The sequence below is a fragment of the Camelus bactrianus genome, chromosome 4 (genome assembly GCF_048773025.1).
Source record: "Camelus bactrianus isolate YW-2024 breed Bactrian camel chromosome 4, ASM4877302v1, whole genome shotgun sequence".
In the NCBI taxonomy this organism is placed as follows: domain Eukaryota; kingdom Metazoa; phylum Chordata; class Mammalia; order Artiodactyla; family Camelidae; genus Camelus; species Camelus bactrianus.
In genome coordinates, this window is record NC_133542.1 from 92,698,465 (window position 1) to 92,706,809 (window position 8,345).

An 8,345-nucleotide genomic window follows, 5' to 3' on the forward strand; every position below is an offset into this window, starting at 1 on the left:
ATGCATCAATTTATTTCTGGGCTCTATTTTGTTCCATTGATATTTGGGTCTATTTCTATGCCACTGCCTTACTGTTTTGATCACTATCACTTTAAAATATAGCTCAAAACCAGTAAATTTCTTATGCTCTTGTGTGGAACGTAATCCCCTCTTTCTTCATTTTCCTTGGTTCACTGTGTTGGTTTTTGCTTATTAGATAAATCAGCCTCCCTCTTCCACTCTTGACAAATTGGCCTCCTGTAGTAGGTAGACCTTGTCAGTCAGCCTGGCCTGAGCTCCTTGGTCGCCTCTCACATCGTTGTGATTGTACAAGCCTCTGTCTTTGTCCTTAGTGGCTCCCAGTAGTTAAGGGTGTGCCATGACTCATCAGTGTCCCAAAGATGGTGATCATATTCAACCGATGTAGGATGATTAGAAGTGGGACCTCAGAGAGCAGTGGGACAAGTATGCCTTCAGTCCCCTTTCAGGAAGAATCAGAGAGATGGGCCTCTTTGCTCCCTCTGCATTTACCCAGGTGTATAGCCATAGGTGGTGCACTTATGCCCGTTAAAACACTGCTTCTTTGTTTGCTGTAGTCCTATGGTACTTGTGAATACAAGCCTCAGTGACAATCAGCTAGCTGATTTAGGGCCCATCCCTCAGGTGGTGGCATTAAAATCAGGACACTCAGTGCGTGGTCCAACATTTTGCTGTTCAGGGAGAAGCTGGAAGTTGAGTGTTCTCTCCCAATTATATGCTTTTGGGCCAAGGGGTTTATGGCAAGAGTATCTCAGCCTTTATTACCTAGTTCAATGTGTGTCTTTTCTCAGTCACTCAGTGTGTATGAGTCACTTGGCTAATTCCTGGATTTCTCTCAGAGGATATTGTTCAGTGTGTAGCTGTGTATTTTGTGGTGCCATCTTGGTCTGGAGTCTTCTCTTTCATTTTCTACTTTAAAAATAATATTCATAAAATAATTAACATCCTACACCATATAATATCACAGGAAAGGGGTCCAATCTTACTCTATACAACTTTGATGAGTTTTAAAAGACATGATGCACTTGGTGAAAAACAATGATATCACGTTATTCTGTACAGCCTACGAGCAGGCACCTCTTAGTGAGTAAATAGAAGTCTTGTTTATTCTCCTCCAGTTTGGGATAAATCCTAGCCTGGGCTGCTGGAGCTGATAGAAAGGGGGTATCCATTTGTCCACCTGTCTTACTCAGAACCAGCATCTGCTTTATGAATAGAGAAAATGTATAGAGGGAAGCATGCCAGCCCTTCAAATCAGTTATCTCAAAAACACACAACTATGTTTTTGATGTTTCAAAAAAATAACAAAATTTTGATTTTCAAAAGTTAGTAATTTCTCCAGGTAGCCACAGTCTGCCAATATGAAAATGAAGAAAAACTGAGTTTTCCCTTTGTTTCAGATAACTCTTTATATCACGCAGATAAACTAGATTCTTTGAACAGTCCTCCACAAGGAAACATACATCCACATTAAATATATTCCTTCTTAATTCTTCAGAATTTAAAAACTAGACAGAAATCCTGAGCCTTGGACCCAATCATCAGCTACCAATAGTATAACAAGGAAAACTGTGTAGGAATGATCAAATGGAAAGCATTTATTACACCGAGACAAACATCCTGCAGGCCTTAACTTTAGAAAAAATTCAGTTGAAGACAAATGAAAGCCCTTCTTATTCCACTCAAGAATCCCCAAGTTGTCACATTACAAAGGTTTTTTCTTGAAGCCTACCGGCTAAGTTATCTATCCATCCATGTACCCACTATCATTTAAAATAACTTATCCATTACTTGTGTATTGATTTGTCCATTCATTCTCCACTTTCCTAATGTTGGTTGAGTGTCTAATAAAGATTACACATGGGCCCATGTGTAAGAAATACACATATGAGTAGATCTGCTTAATCTCTGCCTCCTGATGTGTGTAGCCTGGAGGGAAAAGGGAACTTGTTCTGTTTTCTTTGTGGCATTGCCTTCTAGCAACTGCTTTTCAGACTTTGCTTTCCTCATAATCACCTCTTCATAGGGTTGGGTGAGTTGGCATCCCTACTGATTGATGCTCTGAATTTGCTACTGTGTTAGTCTGCTCGGCTTCCCTTGCTCCGAAGACCTTTGGGGTCTCTGTTAGGAGCTCTTCCTCCATCTTCCTTTGCATTGCCCATGCTCAGGCCTGTGTCTTTAACCCTCACCATTGTCCTAACCCCTGCGTTGGGGGTTCTCAATGCCATTGCCCCTGCCCAAAAGGGCCTAAGTTTAAGGAACTATTTGTCTGTTTTGAGTAAACTGCTGCTTCAGCAAATGATGTTTGGCAAATTGACTTTCTCAACCTTGGTTTTCAGGGAACTTATTTTTAGGGAATTGATTTAGAGCCCTAACAAATTCTTAGCTTTCTGGTGCTGATGACAGTCAATGAGATTGAAAGCAATGCCATAGCTAAAGCCCTTTAGGGTTTTTTTGCCCTTGATAAGCCATTAGTAATATGAGCTCTGAACTCACATACAATTAGGCAGCGGATAAGACGGTCAGTGGGAAATGGGCCAGTAAAACCCCATTGTTTTCCTAGTATTCTCTTCTGTGTCATGATTTCATGGACTAAAATTTATCAACTCAGTAATCTTAAAAAGCAATTGGATCCCAAAAGGGTGTTCTTAGACAATATCCTTTCATATAAGAATATTTATTTTCTTTTGTAAAACCTTCTGCCTTGGATATATGTGGTTCTGCGAGGTTAACAAGAGGAAATGGATATATCAGGCTGTTAGATCTCACTAGTCTAACAACAGATTGCTCAAAAATTATCAGAAGATTTTCCAAACATGCTAGAAAACATGTGATTGATTTCACCCCAAAGGACAGATGATTGTTACATGTCTTCACCCTACTTAAATAGTTATGGATAGTAATAATAATAATAAGATGATGATGATGATGATGATGATGACGATGGTGGTGGTGGTGGTGATGGTGTGAGGTGTTTGACAGATTTGTCAGGTATAGGATTTGATTCCAGTTTATGATGATGTCAAGGTCTACCACCACTAGCATTATACCTCTAGTCTCTTCAGATATAGGAAGCAGTTTTTAATTCCTTTGTATAGGACATTATAATAATAGCCAATTACTTTACCAGCAAGAGTTTATTTGGTCCTAGTAGAGGAACTGCAATTTGAGAAATGCATGCTATTGAGGAACAAAGGCAAATCCAGAGAAGAAGGAAGGAGGGGAATTTTGAGTTGGGAGGGGCTATGATAACCAACAAGTTCCCAGGAGGAAACTGCCAGAATCTAAAGTATGGAAGCTTCTCATTGGTTGATCTGCTGTAGCCTCTGATTGGCTGGGGTCTCTGATTGGCTGGGCTGTCACTGGGCAGAGAGAAGTTTTCTTCTTCCTGCTGGCCTGCTGGCCAGTAAAGTAGAGGTACGTTTCCATCAGAGATGTAGGTAATGTCTCTTCCTGTTTGGAATAATGGAGGATCCATGACTGGGCATGAGGTCCCCTCCTACAGGCCTGCCCAACTCCAGTTTATCTGAGGTTCCTTTAATTCCACAGTATAACATCCATATAGTTGTAGATTCAGTTTCTCTACCATTATTTCTAAGTAACAAAATAAGGATTTCTTAATATAGAAAAAAATGAAAACATGATGTGTTATTATAAAAGATGCACTTCTGTGTTTTCAAGTGAAGTAAGTAGAGGCTGACTTCTGAAAGGCCACAGCAATCCACTATCAAATATGGAATCTACTAACTTACACAAAGTCCAGATATGGCTCAGGAAAGGAGACAAAATTATACCCTTCTCTCTCCAGCACTCCCTGCAGACAGGTGGGGAGACTTCCTGGGAAATCGATCTGGATATCTGGCTGCTACATGTGTCCTGATGGAATATGTTTAGAATCAAGGTTCTCCACAGTCTATGTTTAGAGTTTCCAAAGGAGCCTATTTCCTCCAACTTCTAAACTTCCCTGCGCAAATTTAAGTCTACATTCTGCTTATCTGTGCCCGCTCAGTGCCCTTGGTTTAGAGTGGTAGTTGGTAAGACATTCACTGTTGTCAGAATGAAATTTCTTCAAGAATTGCAGATCCTGTGGTCCCACAGTCTCCAATAAGCCTATTTTTGGGTCAAAAGGGCAGGCTTGAAGTGCGCAGCAAAGGAAAGCACGAACACTTAAGATAACAGAATAAGATCCAGGTCCTCGAAGGTCTTGGCCTGGAAGCATCTCCTTATTAAATAATGGAGGCTGGGATAAGCATCGCCCACTTCACTTGTGATTCTATTTTCCCATGACATTCATTTCTCAACCCTTCTGGATACAAAACAATCCCTGGGGAAGCTACTAATAATATGTATTCAGAGGAAACATCCAGAAATTAGGTACTTGATAGAACCGTTGAGGAGTCTATGTTTATGTAAATCTACAGGTTAATTTGATGCTCGACAAATGTTGAAAGCTGAAGGTTTTTACATTCGGATCCCCTCAGCCCCAGTTAGATTCCAACTTTCCCCTGCCCAGATGTAGACCTCTTCTTTAATTCCAAATAAAGTTGTAAATAACATTCAGTTGCTTCATCTTTGAAGATTTTGTAGACTGAATTTTCCTGAAAAATGTTATCACAGAAGGAAAATAAAACAAAACAAGAGAGACAGGGATCATAGTGACTTGTTATAAAGCACAGGTTTCGCTTCAGAGTACCTCTCCCTCTGTCTCAGGCCTCCGAGCCCTTTACAATTTCCCATTCTGTTTGAACTTTTATGTTCTGTTTATAAGAAGGAAAACCTCAAATAGCTGCTCAAATAATCTTTTATTGACCACAGGATCTGGTTCTCTGGACACCTGACTCGGTACTGAATGCCTAAAGTGAGCCAGAGCATTATTCAGACCTGCCATCTTAGCCTTACATTTTTGTTAAAGGGACAGGTTTTGTGTGTGTTTTATTTGGTTTTTGAGAGATGTGCAAGATGATACATTGAAATGGTCTCAGTCATGAAGGAGAGACACCTTCTCCCTTGAAATCATTAGTCCTTTAGAAACAGAACCTTATTTTAAACAAATTACCCAAAAATATGCCTCAAATCTGCTGTTGGAGTTATCATTTAATGCCACTTAAAAAGACTTATCAAATAAAATAAATTTAGAAAATATGTAAATAATAATAAGTCAAATTATGAATACTTATAAATTTAAAAATTATGTTTTAGAAAAACCTAGAAATAATAGAATAAGAGAATTTTTAGTTAACAACCCAACATCTTTATAATTCATAAGCATTTAGATAGAGAATTTTTATGGCAAAATCTCATTCAATACAACACAAAATTAAAACAAAAAAGTTTAATATGTTGAAAACATTGGATGATTAATAATGAAACTTTAACTATAGACTGAAAAGAAGACCCCAACAAATGGAAATATATTATGTTCTTATATGGAAAATTACTAAATGTAAATTTCATTCAAATGTATCCACAAAATTGCAAAAATCCAAATCCAGTTTCAAACTTTCTAAATGATTGTAATATAATCTGGAAGAATTTTTAGAAGTGAAAATAGTGAGAAACATTAAAAAATGTAATAAAAAAAGCCTTATCAAAATGTAAAATATAATATTATTTTAACTTAATAAGCATGGTTGTGATTCAGCAATAAGTTCAAGCAACTGATCAGTTACATATAAGAACTTTTTTGTCTGATAAACATTGCCTTCAAAACCAAAGGAAACATGCTAACTTTGATATCATAAGAGTTAAAGTCATCTTTACAGCTAGTACTACAACAAAATTAGAAGCAAAGGAAGAAAGTTAGATTACATATATGAGATAAATTATTTGACAGCATCTACAGTGGACAAGAATTGATTAAAATCATTAAAAATATCAATTAAGATAAACATCCTGATACACGAGCAAAGGATATATGCAAGCAACTTATGAAAGTGTTCAAATTAGAAATTCAAAATAGGAATTAAAATTTTTAATCAACAATAAAAAAGACAAGATATAATACATGGTTTTAATGGCCATGTGAAGAAAAAACTTACTCTCATAAGCATACTGTACATGAGCCAATCAGAAAATAAAAATCAAAGAAAACCAATTAAAAATCCAATTGGGCATTTATATCAAGTATTAAGTACTCTATATCCCTTGGTTACTATTATGTACTTTAGGACTTGATTAATATCTTAGATATGGTATCTTTTTCATGGACGTCACCATCTCTCTTGGAAGACTGATAAATATAACTACGCTTAATGAATAAATCAGCATGGGGGCAAAAGTTACAACTGATGATGTGAAATACACTATGGATATAATTTCGGCTCTCCTTCTGATTCAATAAAATGTATTTGGTGACTCTGAACTTATATTAATAATTCTTTGTAATGAATTTATGGTAGGTAACAGGTGTTATAAAATATAAACTCATTTCTATAAAGTATTTTTTATCTCACACAGTATTCATTCCTATTAAATGATGTAATAAATAAATAACGTCCAATAGAATACTTTCCAATGCAGCTTTGGCAATTAGGCTGTTACAGCTCTACACTGAATTTTGGAAAAGCAGATAATATTATCGATGTTCTGTTGTTCCCCTTGTTATTCTTTGTTTTCAGCAGAGGACAGTGAGTCTTTCTGAGTGTTAGTGTTCCCAAGTTTGCATGTACAGTTATGCACAAAGCCAGGATTGTAGCTGGTTGTCCTGAGTGCCAGTCCAGTCTGGTATTCAAGTAGCCTTTTCATTCCAATACCTGAAATGATCAAATAAAGTTAGAAAATTTTAATATGACTACAGATTTTAGCTGTACCTTAGTAAAATGACATTGCTTAAACATACATTAGGCTCTTGAGCTAAAGGAAAACATAGTCTCTCAGTTATTTTATTCTACCTCTTAAAAAAATAGCTCAGGACTTCTTTTCATGGCTTCTGTTTCACTCTGCTTTTGTTAGCATGTAGACTTTATTCAACCTTTATTCTCATCTATCTCTTTCTCAGTGAAATGATATAGCTTTCATCATTGTTATGATTTGGAAGCTCCTCCCCCTCTAGATGTCTGTACTTTCATATAAATGGAAACTAGCTTTCAATAAAATAAATGTAAATAACGTCACACACACAGAGGAATATTGATCTCTTAGTCATGAAAAACCAACTTGTCTAGCCAATGACATTTTCGTTATATGGTCCTCAATAATGTCTAACAAACACACAGAAATAATATATAATAAAGGACCATAAAAGTGTATTATTTAGTAGGTATTCACTCATTCAATATATGTATTGAATCCTTATACTTGTCAGGCACTCTGCTTGAGAATGAAGAGACACAAAGAAATATATCAGAACCCTGTGTTAAGAAACTCACAGACACAAAGGCTCAGAGCTCTAATTCTGCTAAGCTGTATTAAAATAACCGAATAAAATTTATTTCATACGAATCATAAAAGAAAATTAGAAACAACTAAATTTTAGTTTATTTTAAGTAATGATAGGAAAATGTTCATTGGAAAATGATTAATCTCAGTTTGGTATAAATTAATATGAGGGCAGCCTGGATTACAAAATGTTATTCAGATTATGCAGGGTAAATACGGTCTTGCATTTGCCAAAAGAAAATTATGTTATGTATTTTTAGAAGGTAACTAAATTATGTTTAGATACTGAAAACCATTTTATTCTTACAGACTATTCCATGATCTTTTTGCAGATTGGTGGATAGGAACCAAGTATATAGAGCAACTGATTCAGAGTTTAAAACACAAATACTTTGGTTTTCTGAGTTACAGTTTAATTGCACTCCAAGTATATGTTCAGAATACAGTAACATTCATCTAAAACATGTTAATACAAGTTTTAAATGTTAGGATTTATAAAATCAATAGCTATTAAATTTACCATAGCATTAAACTACATTTTTCCTTAGTTAAGTTATATAGTTTTAGACCCTACTTTGCACTTTTAATTGATTGTCTGCAAGTTTACAAATGAAGCAGAATAAATATATGTGGGTACATCCTCTTTTTTCAGTGTTTCTAATTTGAATTTTCAAAACACAAGATAATATTAGTTTTATATCAGTAGGTATATCACTAAGAAAATGAAATGTCCTTGTTATTGGAACCTAAAATAGTGCTTGTAAATTTGATTTTTGATAGACAGCAATGCAAAAAAGTACTGAAATGTTTAGAATTTTTCAAAGAGAAAATTGTTGAACAAATAAGTGTTTCCTTAAATCAATTATTGATAATTATGTTTTGTTTTGTTTTAATTTTTTGGTGATCGCTGTGCAATGTAGAATTGCCTTCTTCTAAACACCAACATTTTA